This window comes from Chenopodium album, chromosome 14, assembly GCF_948465745.1.
Source record: "Chenopodium album chromosome 14, dcCheAlbu1.1, whole genome shotgun sequence".
NCBI lineage: Eukaryota > Viridiplantae > Streptophyta > Magnoliopsida > Caryophyllales > Amaranthaceae > Chenopodium > Chenopodium album.
The window spans coordinates 48,796,114-48,810,132 of NC_137847.1; positions in this window are offsets into that span (position 1 = coordinate 48,796,114).

A 14,019-nucleotide genomic window follows, 5' to 3' on the forward strand; every position below is an offset into this window, starting at 1 on the left:
TTAAGGGTAATTATGCCACGTGACGTATTCTAATTGGTTTGTTTTTATTATTTTATTTTTATTTAATAAAAAAGAAAAATAAACTCAAACCCAGCCACCCTAGCTCCCAACCACACCACTACCTCCACGCCAACTCATTTCCCCCAACCCCACCGGCGCCGAAGCCCCACTACCGACCAACGCGCACTTTGGCGCCGGCGACCACCTTCCCTCCTCTTATCCCACGCCGTTAAACCTCTCTCATTCCCAAATCACTTTCCCCCATCGTAAAACCTCTCCCTCCACTCGAAAACACCTCTCTCCCCTCATGCCAGCGCCCAAACCCCCTCCCTCGCCCCGGCGAACCTAATTTGCCTCTCCCCCTACCATCTCCAACCAATTTCCCCCACTTGACCACCATCTCGAAACCCTAAAATCAAATTTTGAAATCCTAGATTTTGGTTTTAGGGTTTCGAAGGTGGTTTAAAGGGAAGGGGGAAAGGGCAACAGTCGGAGGGATGACGCGCGACAACGACGGCGGGGGGTAGAGCATGGTAAGTGTCGGTGTCGCTGCCGAAATAGGAGAAATGGCAGTTTCGCAGTGAGAAAGAACGTGGTTTTAGAGTTCTCGGGGATGGTGGGGACAATAAGGTTGGGGTTGCCGACGGAGGAAGGACTAGCGCCGATAACGGGAAGGCGGTGGTCGATCGCCGGCAAGCAGCTGGCCGCTGGCAGTAGATAGGGGGAGGTTGAGTTGTGGTTACTTTTTAAAAAAATTTCTTTAAGTTTCTTTCTTCTATATTTAATTCTCTAATTTAATAAACAACCAATTCTATGCTGCCACGTGGCATAATTAATCTTAATGACTAACGAAACTTAGTTCTGTTAGTCATTAAGGGAATTTGGTGATATTTTTGTAAAACTCGTGAGTATATAGTGAATTTGAAAATTTTCATGGGTATATGGTGAATAAAAAAATAAGTCAGGGGCATTTGGTGAAAAATCCGATATTGTTAATACTTCCACCGTTGATTGTTAATTGCAACAATTACTATATTTGGATGCTAAGCTTTAAATGCAACAAAAAAACTTCTTTCCTTTTTTGGTAACTTTTTTCTATCAAAATAACCAAAATACCCTTATTTCAAACTTCATAACCTCAATTACATTCTTGAAACCAAATTAATTAAAAACTAATCTAATGTAATGAAACTCATATAATCTTTCAAAATAATCAAATTTCTCATTAATTCTTGCCATTATCTTTCCTCTCCTCTTTATCATCGAATTTCTTCACCTTCATGATCTTCCCATTATCTTTCTTTCTCCTCCTTCAACCTTATTGTCATGAATTGAAGAAGACCTTTTGATTTCAAATCTGGAGATAGGTAAGACTTGTTTCTTTTCGTGGGTGGTTCGTGGGGGTTATGTCATTTGGGTTTTTCGTTGATTTGGGTTTGGTTTGATTTGGGTTTTCCTTGTTTTTGAGTTGGTGGTTTTACGTGGGTCTTGATGGTTCATATGGTGGCATGGTTCTGATGGTTTATTAGGTGGCGTGGGTCTTGGTGGTTCATTGGGTGGCGTAGGTTTGGGTGTTTCTTTGGGTGGCGTGGGTCAGGATCTGGGTTCGTGGGTTTCATGGGTGGTGGTTTTGGGTGGCGTGGGTTTCATGGTGGTGATTCTGGGTGGTGTGGATTTTATGGGTAGTGGTTCTGGGTGGCATAGGTTTCAGAAGGTGGTGGTGTGTTTATGGGTGGTGGTGGTATTGGATTTTGGATTTTCTTGTTGGATTAATTATCTACTCTCTCCTTCCTAATTATTGCCCTTATTTTTCACTAATCTTGTTTAAAAAGTTTTGTCTTGGGTTTCGTGCACACCTCCTTTGTTGCAATTAACAATTAACGGAGGAATTATGTTGTTTCATGTAATTTGTTAGTTTATAAATTATTTAATATAATTTGTTCATTTTGATTAAACCCATTTATAAAAAAGCTGGATTCGCCACTGTGTTGGATTCAGGATGTCAAACGCGCTATTTTGTGTTTCGGTGTACATGTTGATATTGTAAAGGTTTTGCTTGAGTTTATTTGATTATTTTACAGTTGTTGATTCCGAATATAAGAATTATTCATTTAATGTCAACCCCAATTTGGGTCATGTGGTAGTTTTAACTAGTTGGAAAACAATAATCGACGGTGAAAAACAACTCAAATTTCATGATTTGTACGGTATAAAATGGAAAACCGATGGTGGTTTTAGTGATGTGCCTCTTTTCAAGGAACATGTTCATTGGTTCTATCTTCTCGTAGTAAGCAAATGGTTTTGATGGGAGTAAAAACACTTTTTTTTTTTGGCAAGAAATGCAGTAGACTAGAAAATAACTTTATCTACTTCTTTATATTGATTTTAATGGGTGATATAAAATTTAGGACGGGTTCATTTCGGTTCTGTTAGAGATATGAAATATCGGAAAATATATGTGATACATTTTCCGTATATATATATCATCATTAAGAAAATAATATATTTGAATTTATTTATGTTAAAGATATTAGTTAGAGAATATATCTTTAGGTTTATAGTTATTATGTTAGTATATATTTTAGGAATATTTTTTTTCTATTTTATGTGCGTAGATTTTGTATAAATACACTATCTATCGATTAATAATAAATAAGCCATTCAATTATCTCTCTTGGGAGTGTTCACAAAAAATTTTCACCTACCGATGGGTTGAAAAATTAAATCCGCCGGTGGGATAAACTTTTAGCCAAATATTAACTGTGCTAGTTAAAACATGTTTGTGGGTGAAAAGTTTGATGATTTGATGTATTTAATATCATGAGTGGCTTTTGTCAGATTAAGTTGCTAGTGTGTGTCATGGAGTGGATCCTCAAATATGATTATTGGGGACGACATACATGAGTATTTTTTTTAAAAAAATTAAAATAAATAAATAAATAAAACTCGGCTCTGAGGTGTTATGAGACAAGATATATTAGTTCTCCTTGTACCGTGAGACAGTGTTTATAATTTTATATATGGTTCCCCTTGTGCCGTGAGACAGGAGGGGTTTTACATGTTTTAAGTGTGGTTTATTCTGAAAAACCAATATTTGTTTGGAGCTCAATTTTGCTTAGGAAAAACCAAATGAAATATGACGAGTTTGAGAAAAAGAGACGCTCTCGTTGCAATGTTTTTCTTGTAGGTTCGAAAAGAACGATGTTCCTGCTTGTTTGATGATTGATGGTTTCAAAAAGCTGAACGTTCTCATCATTAAAAAAAAAAAATTAAAAGCGACATCAACAGAGAAGTGTATCTCGATCGACTTCAACAAAGTGGAATTTCCAATGGCAACATTCGTGTTACTGCTGTTACGATTGCGGGAGGGTGTTAGAGATATGAGATATCGGAAAATATGTGTGATATATTTTTCGTAGATAGAATAATATATTTTGGTTTATTTATGTTAAAGATATTAGTCAGAGAATATATCTTTAGGTTTATGGTTATGTTAGTATATCTTTTAAAAATATTATATCCTATCTGATGTGCGTAGGTTTTGTATAAATACATTACCTATCGATCAATAATAAATAAGCCATTCAATTATCTCTTTCACCCTAACTTGTGAGGTTCTGATAATATAAATAAGACTTATTTAGTAATCTATATCATTTTCGTAATTGTTTGGACTATTTTTTATTGTCCGGTTCACGAAATTCAATATTCAAATAAATTAACTTTTAAACTAGGTCAATATTCCTTATCTTTTATAAAAAAAACTTAATTATTACATATAGTAGTACATGTACTTGAATAAAATAATACAATAAAAGAAACTTGAGTATAGATGGATCAAAAGAATTATGTTTAAGTAAAAAAAAAAATGTCAATAATAGTTTGGGTTTATAATATGGTTGGTTTGAAATCATGTCAGATTAAAATAGAGTCGGGTTAAAATCAGATCAGGGTGATCTCAGTTTGGATCAAAATAGATCGAGTAAAATCGGATAATCTTTAAGTCAATTTTGAGCCGGGTTTAATTCAAGTCAAGTCAAATCAGTTCAATTTAAGTTCAAGACGGGTTAAACCGGATTCAAGTTGAGTTCAAGACGGATTAAATCAATTTCAAGTTTAGTTATGATAAGTCAAATCAATGACGTGTTAATTTTAGATCTAGTCAAATTCAAATTCGAGTTGAGTTTGGATCGGTTACAGATTGGGTTAGGGTCCTGACTTTCTTGCGTCAAATCAAATCGGTTATAATTCGAAATGGATGAATTTTTTTGAGTCGGGTTGGTTTTGACACCAAAGGACGGAGAGAATAGTTAACTGACTATTGGTGATAAAGAGGGACATGAATAGGTGGTGGCCCTGGTGGGTAGTGGAGTTAGCTTAGAGAAACAATTTGAACCTTTTTAAGAAGAGGGATGAGGGATGTACTACAAATACTGGTAGTGATGGACTGATGGTCAATGACTCAATGGATGTTGGGGTTATTAATGTAGGAGTTACACAATTTACGAATTGCTAACTCAAATAACAATAAGAGTATATGAAGGAGATACAAATATGGGTTACAACCCGGATAACAAAAATGAACTTCTTCTCAATATATATATATATATATATATATATATATATATATATATATATATATATATATATATATATATATATATATATATATATATATATATATATATATATATATATCTTTAGAAAATAAAACTCCTTTTATCTCCCTGCTCTTTCTCTTAAGCTTTATCCTTTTCTATTTCTCTTTCTTATGCTTCTACATATTACAATGAAACAAAAAACACATATATCTATAACATATTCTTTGCTAATAATTCAGAGGATGTAATTAACTTTAATTGTTAACCACCTCTTAAATTATCACATTCTAAAATTAGCATTCTAATAAAAGCTAGTTAAAGTTTGGAGTTTCAACACACCCCCTCAAACTTTAACTATCATTCCAAGCCTTTCTCTCAATTTTTTGAATGTATCAAGTGATAGAGGCTTTGTAAAAATATCTGCAACTTGCTCGGTAGTATTACAATACTTGAGCTCAATTGTTCCTTGTTTGACTTGATCACGTAGGAAATGAAATCGAGTATCAATATGTTTAGATCTCCCATGTTGAACTGGATTTTTTGCAAGTTTTATTGCTGACACATTATCTACATTGATCGCAGTTGATCCTTCTTGAACATGTCCAATTTCTTTCAGTAAATTCCTCAACCATAACCCTTCACAGACGGCAGATGAAGATGCAATATATTCCGCTTCGCAACTTGACAATGCCACAACTGGTTGTTTTTTCGAACTCCAAGTGAAGGCAGTAGAACCCAAGTAGAAAGCATATCCAGTTGTACTTTTTCGTTCGTCTTGATCTCCGGCCCAGTCACTATCAGAATAGCCGTATAATGTTGCTTCATTTCCATAAGCATAAAACATTCCATATTCTAAGGTACCCTTTATATACCTTATTGTTCTCTTTGTAGTACACCAATGTGATTCTTTTGGTGTTTCCATGTATTTACTGACAAGTCCAACTCCATATACAATATCTGGCCTTGTGATAGTTAAGTACCTTAGGCTTCCAACTAGACTCTTGTACAAAGTTAGATTAATTGATTTTCCTTCTCCAGCTTTCGTCATCTTTATTACTGTTGCGATAGGAGTGCTCATGGGTTTACATGAATCCATCTTAAACTTTTCAAGAATCTCTTTTGCATATTTTTGTTGTGAAATGAAAATTCCATTTTCACTTTGTTCTACTTCTATCCCAAGAAAGTAATTCATCAGCCCACAGTCAGTCATTTCAAGTTCTTTGAACATGGCCCTTTTGAAATCTTCAAACATACTTTCATTGTTCCCAATGAATAGTAGATCATCAACATATAGGCTGACAACAAGAATATCATCACCCTTTTTCTTCACGTAGACAACATGTTCATACGGGCATTTAGTAAAACCGTTTTGTATCAAATATCCATCAATGCGTGCATTCCATGAACGAGGAGCTTGTTTTAAACCATAAAGTGCTTTTTTCAAACGAAGCACTTTATCTTCTTGTCCTTTGACAATAAAACCTTCTGGTTGTTCTACGTAAACTTCTTCTTCGAGAATGCCATTTAAGAATGCATATTTTACATCAAGCTGGTATATCTTCCATTTATGATGTGCTGCAAGTGAAATCAACAATCTTACTATATCTAATCGAGCTACGGGAGCAAATACTTCACCATAATCAACTCCGTATTTTTGTTTGTAACCTTTTGCTACAAGTCTTGCCTTGTATCTATCAATGTTTTCGTCAGCACCTCTCTTTATCTTATATACCCATTTTACACCAATAGCCTTATGGCCTTTTGGCAATGTAACGAGTTCCTATGTATTATTCTTCTCTATTGATCGAATTTCCTCTTTCATAGCTGATATCCATTCTTTTTCTCTAACAACTTCTTCAAAATTAATCGGTTCATGATCTGCATGTAGACAAAATAAATCAACTTCTTCAATTTCAGTTGTATTCTCATAGATATCTCTTAAGCTTCTCATCTTAAGAGGTGTTTTTGATGATGAATTTGATCCTTCAGTTGATGGTGACGATGATGAATCATTATTATTTTGTGGAGTGTTTGGTGGAGTTTGTTCAGAATTCTTCTCCTTAACATCATCATACTCTTCAAACACAATTTTCTCTTTCTCTTTTTCATGGTCACCCCATTTCCAAGATTCTCCTTCGCTAAATATTACATCCCTACTCTCAATCAACTTTCCAGTGATTGGATTATATAATTTGTAAGCTTTAGACTTTGAACTTTACCCAATGAAGATACATTTTTCACCACGATCATCTAACTTCTTTCTATTTGCTTCAGGTATTTGAGCATAGGCAATGCACCCAAATACTCTCAAATGTTCAACATTTGGCTTTTCACCACTCCATGCTTCTTGTGGAGTCATATTTTTCACACTTTTTGTAGGAAAACGATTAAGAATATAAGTTGTCCAGGCAAAACTTTGGCCCAGAATTGCTTCGGCAATCCCCTTTCTTTTAAGATGCTTCATGTCATGTCTAGAATTGTTCGATTCTTCCTCTCGGCAATTCCATTTTGTTGAGGTGTATAGGAGGTGAATTGTTGCCGAATTCCAGTAGCTTTGCAATAATTTTTGAATATATTTGATCTATATTCACCCCCTCGATCTGATCTCATGGTTTTCAGCTTATATCCACTTTCGAGCTCGATCCGAGCTTTGAGTTGCATAAATGTATCAAATGCAGCTGATTTCTCCTTCAACAAATACACCCACAATTTCCTGCTATAATCATCAATGAAGTTAATAAAATAACGATTACCTCCCAAAGATACTGGTTCCAGTGGTCCACAAATATCTGTGTGTACCAATTCTAATGGTGCTTTCGCTCTCCATGATAACCCCTTATGAAGCGGAAGTCTAGCTTGCTTTCCAGCCGTGCATATTTCACAAACTTGTTTAGGATCTTCAATGGTAGGCAAGCCATGCACCATGTTCTTCGATTGTAAAATTTTTAGGCCATTGAAATGCAAATGCCCAAAACGTTTATGCCATTTCCATGACTCGTTCTCGATAACACCATAGAAGCACTTTTGTACCTCGGTGTTAAGTTGCAGGGGAAACATGCGATTCTTTGCCATTTTTGATTGAGCAATAAGTCTTCCACTTTTATCTTTAAGTTGAAGATTATCACCCTCCATATGAACAATATATCCTTTTTCAAGTAGTTGCCCAATACTAAGTATATTGTTTTTCATATTAGGCACGTAATAAACATTTGAAATGAATTCTTCATTTCCATTCTTCTGAAATATTCGTATTTTCCTTTACCTTTAACTTGTAGTTTGGATGAACTCCCAAACTTACATTACCTTGAACCTTCTCATCCAGGTCAATAAATATTCTTTTCTGCCACACATGTGGTTGCTCACACCAGAATCGAAAAACCACATGTCTTGTTGATTACTAGCCTCTTCATGCGCTAGCAACAATGTAGGACTTTCCTCATTGTGTTTGGATGAATCAATGAAATTTAAATGATTTCCCTGATCCTTTTGTTTGCTCCAACATTCAGATGCATAATGTCCATATTTTTGACAATTATAGCATTGAATGTCTTTTGTTTGCTCTGATACCAAGTGTAGGAGTTACACAATTTACGAATTGCTAACTCAAATAACAATAAGAGTATATGAAGGAGATACAAATATGGGTTACAACCCGGATAACAAAAATGAACTTCTTCTCAGTATGTATATATATATATATCTTTAGGAAATAAAACTCCTTTTATCTCCCTGCTCTTTCTCTTAAGCTTTATCCTTTTATATTTCTCTTTCTTATGCTTCTACATATTACAATGAAACAAAAAACACATATATTTATAACATATTCTTTGCTAATAATTCAGAGGATGTAATTAACTTTAATTGTTAACCACCTCTTAAATTATCACATTCTAAAATTAGCATTCAAATAAAAGCTAGTTAAAGTTTGGAGTTTCAACAATTAAGGATAGTGGGATGTGGGAGAGGTAACTTTCGAGTAAGTTGGGAGTCATTGAAAGAGTGTTTTAGTTGTTTTGTAAGGAGCTTATTCAGTGAGTTGATTGTGCTCCAACGTCTAATTCTACCACGAAAATACGAATAAGCCTTTTAATTTTTTATTTTATATGTGTCGCACATTTTAGCCAAATGACAACCTTAACCAACTCACGCAACCAACTAGCCAATTCGACTGCTAGCTCTTAGAATTTTTTCCCCTCTAATGGTAGCTTTCAGCGAGTCAATCACTAATTACCAAACATCACTTAAGGTCGTGTTCGACAGTAGCGTTAAGAGTAGCTTTTAGTGGTTTAATCAAGTCAAACCACTACTTAAAAAAATAAAAATAAAATAAAAAGTGTTTGGCAATGTAGTGGTTGTGGTAGCTTTTAGTGGTAGAGATAGCTTTTATCAAAAGTTAGAAATATTAGATTTTGAAGTTAGAGGTAGCTGTTGAAAATTTTAATCTATAGTTTTAGGAAAAAATATTGATTTTTATATATAACAGCTAGTTAACCGCTACTTTATCGAACACTTATACCTTCACAGCTAACAGCTTGCTGACTGCTAACATCTACCTACACAACTAATAGTTACCTTCACAACTATATTTTACCGAATACGTCCTAAATCCGTAGAATTCTTATAAGTTCATAATGGCTAGATAAAAGCGGGAAATGATGGAAGGCTTATCATGCATGCATTTGAACAATGGATAAGGCATTTAGACATTTTTTTTTTTTTTGGTTTTTTTTGGCATTTTTCAAAATTTGTTAACCAACAATAGATTTTATTACTACGTATTATTTTTTAACTCAGTCTTTTTTTCTTTTTTTTAAAAAAAAATTTCATTGTTGATATGGATACTGACGAGCTTGTCTAGTATTAAATTTTTTAATGGGCGCGTTTTTTTTTTCTACCTAATTCTCTTTTATCTAAACTCATTTAGCTAATAATGTTGAACTTATTTTAAATGTCAACTTAACTTTAGTAACCCCACTTAATTTTTATAAAAACTTTTTTTCCCCCCTAAATCTGTTTTATCTAAAATTATTAAAGCTAACTTTTAGATTTCTTAAATGTATGAAAATAAGATAAATAAAACATGTCATAAATGGTAGGTAAAGCATGTCATTAGAAGGCACTAGTCGACCAGTCATAGATTAAAAAAATAACCCCAATGATAATTTTGGTTAGGGGCGGAGCTAAAGGGGGACATGGGGGGCGCTGTCCCCCCACTTAAAAAAAAAAAAAAAAAGTTAGTTTAATTAAAAAATGCTGTGAAGGTGTATTAATATGTACAACATGGTGTAGCGATTAAAGACAGCTATGTAAAAGATTTAGATGCCGGTTTGAACCCCATTACCTTCAATCAAGCTTTTACTATAATTTTTTAAAAAATTTTAATGTGTAACTGTGTAAGATAGCTTCCCTTCCCTTTTTTCTTAATAACTACTCCATATATTTGCATTTTACTATCATTATATTTTAATCTATAAGATAGTATTCCTTCCCTAATTGTAATTGTAAATTTGCATTTTATTATGAAAATTGCATTCAATTATTTAATGTTCAAATTCTTCAATGACCCATAAGCCAATAAACGGTAATATGATGTTGGCTTTTTTTATTTTTATTTTTTTTTATTTATGAAGTAGACATCTAAATAAGAGACGGAGGGAGTAAAACTTTAGCTATTTAAATATTTAATTGTACGTTACACCATTTATGTCAAATTAAGTGATGTTCATTTGTCCCACCGATTGGAAATTCCTGACTCCGCCACTGATTTTGATGGTACTTCAATAATATGTATGTACAAATAGGATACAATATCATCTTTTTTTTTTTTTTTTAAAAAAAAAAAAGGGGAATACAATATCAAGATGATAATTTCCACTAAAATATCGGAATTAATTGCGGCTGCTTATCAAATGATGCTAATAATTTGTCACTTATTAAACATTCCATTAAGATGCAAATCCAATACTTTTCTATTCAAAATTAAAATAAATATGAGGCAATACATTTGACTTGCACCTGGTTGACTTTTATTGTAAATTCAAAGTCGGAACCTTAGTTGTCAAATGTCAAAGCATAAGTTGAGAGCAACATCTAATAACAAAAGGCATGCATCATAGCTTTGCTAAAATTTATAATCCTATCTATTGATAATAGGCTAATAGCACACTCAACCATTGAGTATTTTTTTTAAATGCACTTAAGTGCACAGAGTTGGTATATATATCTAGAGAAGTTATTGCGTGCGGATGCCCGCACGTAAATTTCCGTGCAGTTAGCTTAGGTGATATATTTTACTTGTTGGTTTATATATTTCATGTGTTAGCTGACATGTTTCATTTGTTGGCTCATATGATTTTCGTGTTAGCTAATATATTCTTTTTGTTGGCTAATATATATATATATATATATATATATATATATATATATATATATATATATATATATATATATATATATATATATATATTTTAAAATTTTTGATAGGTTTCTTTTGTTGGCTGATATTAGACATCATTTGGCTTATATATTTATTTAGTTGGCTGATATATTTATTTTGTTGGATGATATGTATATTTTAATTGTTGACTTATATGTTTTATTTTGTTGGCTGATATGTTTATTTTGTTGGCTTACCTATTGTTTTTAATTGTTGATTTCATCCTTTTCTTGGCTGATATGCTTCATTTGTTGGCTGATATGTTCCTTCTATTGACTTATTTGTACCTTTTGTTTGTTGATTTCATCTTTTTGTTGGATGATATGCTTCTTTTGTTGGATGATATGTTCCGTCTCTTGGATGATAAATATATTTTGTTGGCTGATATTTTACTCTTATTGGCTTATATGTTCCTTTTGTTGGCTGAAACGTTTGATATGTCTCTAATATTGACTGATATCAAACATCAATTGGCTGATATGCTTATTTTAATGGCTGATATGTTGACATTGTTGGCTAATTTATATTATTAACATTCACATAATAGCTGATAAGCCTGACATACAAAGCTCTTCTCTTTTTCTTCTCCTTCACTCTCCTCTTTCCCCTTTCTTCCTCTGTTTTTCATTCCCTTTGCTCTCCTCTCACAATTAGAAAACATGTCATTTCCGACGAACACTAAAATCCGTCGGAAAGTACAAAATTTCCGACGGATTTTATTTCCATGGAAAATCCATCGGAAATTTCTGACAGAATTGTAATCCGTCAAAAAATTCTTTACTTCCGTCGAAACCCTTTCCGTCGGTGTGTCCAACGGAATTTAAACCCTTTTTGACGGAATTTAAGTTAAAAAAAAAAACAAACCCCCCCAAAACCCTAATCAAAACGGCGCCCCCTCCCCCTTTCATTTCTGATTTCTCTCTCTCCTGTCTCTTCTTTCTCTCCGCCTTTCTTCTACTTCTCTCTCTTCTCTTCTCTTCCTCTCATCTTCTCTTTTTTCTCCTCTCCTCTTCCCTCTTCTTTCCTCACTTCTCTTTCTTACGGGTATCCTCTCTCTCCTCCTCTTCTCTTATCTTCTCTATTTTCTCTTACTTTCATTCCAAACTGAAGATCTGCCGCGAGAATGCTTTCTTGAAGGCGGCGTCGGCGCCGATGGTTCTCTTTCTCACTGGTCAACCCTCTCTTTCTCACGCCTCTCCTCTTTTTCCACTGCTCATGGTCTATTTCATTCATATTAGTGGTTTATATGGTCAAATTCGACCATGAAATCTCTAGATCTAGAGGTTTCATGGCCGAATTTAGCCGTATTAAACCAAATTCGAGGAGAAATTAACATCCAACTTCCTGTTAAGGTATGTTATCTTGATTTTAATTTTCGTTTTTTTTTTGGGTTTTTATTTATTTTTTTTTTCAGAGTTAATTTTTGGGTTGCATTGGTGGTTTTCGGCAGTAGTGGTTGTGGTTGTGGTTGTGATTTTTTTTTTTTTTAATTTTTGGGTTAATTTTTAGTTTGGTTAGGGTTGTAAATCTGGGTTTGGTTTGGGTGGTAGATCTGGTTTTGGGTGGGTTAGGGTTAAGTGGGGTGGGTTAAGGTGGTGGGTCTGGTTCGATTAGGGTAGGTTGCTGGGTTTTCTAGGGTTCTTCGGGCAGTTGGGTAAGGGTAATGGATTGTGGTGGTTGGAGGCGGTGATACGTCGTGCCGGTGGTGGCGCGACGTTTTTTTTTTAAAAATTTCGTAAAAGAATTTTCCGACGAAAATTCCGTCGGAAATTTCCAACGGAAGTGTATCCGTTGGAAATTTCCGACGGACTTTTCCGTTACCGAAAAAACCTCTTTCGTCGAAAAAGTGATTCCGACAGAATTTCCAACGAAAAATGTCGTTTTTCTTACAAACCCTTTTCCGACGGAATTTCTGTCGGAAACGTGTTTTCCAACGGACTTCAGGGTGTTTCCCACGGAATTTTTCCGTCGGAATCGACCTGTTTTCTTGCTAAATGGGACAACACCGACACAGCAACAACACCGACACACCGTCCACCGAACCCAGCCACAAATCCTCACGCCACCCTACCCCACCTCTCCCACAATCCATCAAACCACCGTACACCTCACCCACCAACCACCGCACCACCGAACCACACCCAAATGGCCACCACAATTCGCACCAAAAGTACCACCAAATGGCACCACCAGAGAACGCCTCAACCTCCGCATCCGCCATCTAGAGTGTCGTCATCCACCATTATTGTTATCGTCGTCGTCGTTGTCGTTGTCTTCATCGTCATCGTCGTCTTCAGATCTTCCGATGCACAAACACTTGGGTGCGGTTTGCTATCTAAAAAATATCTAGTAATTCGATATATTTTGCTCATTTATAAATTTCAAATTAAATTAAATAACAAATCTTGTATCATTAAATAATAATATACGATTTTACAAACACAAAAACCTTCTACTGAAGTTGTAAAGGATCAAGTTAATTATACAGTTAATCCGATATAGATTTAGGTAAAAATGATCTAGAATAACGTATTGTAAGATATTATGATATCATAGTATAAATTAAGTTAGGATAGCTTATCTCTAAAAATAGACTAATTTATGTTGATGGTATGATAAATAATTATAAGTAAGCTTCACTTTAAGATTTCTTGTGAAAATTTTGAATTATAATAATTCATAAATGCTGTATAAATTATAATTTCATTAGCTACTTCATTACTCCCTCCGTTTTTAAATATTTGCTCCATTTCTTCATGTGCGGAGTTTTAGAAGAAATTGAAGAAAGTAAAAAAATATGGAGGTAGCGGGGTTGGTGGAAGAATAAAAAAATGTAAAAAGCAAAAGTAGTGGAGAGAATTAGAGGAGAGATAATATATGTTGGGTCCACTAAGTGAGGAGAATATTAAATATTGTAAAAACTTTCCAAATAAGGAAATAGAACAAGTATTTAAAAACGGCCGCAAATGAAAAGTGAAGCGA